The sequence below is a fragment of the Takifugu flavidus genome, chromosome 2 (assembly GCF_003711565.1).
Source record: "Takifugu flavidus isolate HTHZ2018 chromosome 2, ASM371156v2, whole genome shotgun sequence".
NCBI lineage: Eukaryota > Metazoa > Chordata > Actinopteri > Tetraodontiformes > Tetraodontidae > Takifugu > Takifugu flavidus.
Genome location: NC_079521.1, coordinates 902305 through 902704, shown reverse-complemented (window position 1 = coordinate 902704; position 400 = coordinate 902305).

The window sequence follows — 400 nt, the reverse complement described above, 5'->3', positions numbered from 1 at the left end:
GTGTGTTAGTTATTACAGTCCCATCCAGGTGTGTTACTGTGTTAGTTATTACAGTCCCATCCAGTGTGTGACTGTGACGTGTGTTAGTTATTACAGTCCCATCCAGGTGTATGACTGTGTGTGTTAGTTATTACAGTCCCATCCAGGTGTGTTACTGTGTTAGTTATTACAGTCCCATCCAGGTGTATGACTGTGTAGTTATTACAGTCCCATCCAGGTGTATGATGTGTGTGTTAGTTATTACAGTCCCATCCAGGTGTGTGACTGTGTGTGTTAGTTATTACAGTCCCATCCAGGTGTGTGACTGTGTGTGTTAGTTATTACAGTCCCATCCAGGTGTGTGACTGTGTGTTAGTTATTACAGTCCCATCCAGGTGTATGACTGTGTTAGTTATTACAG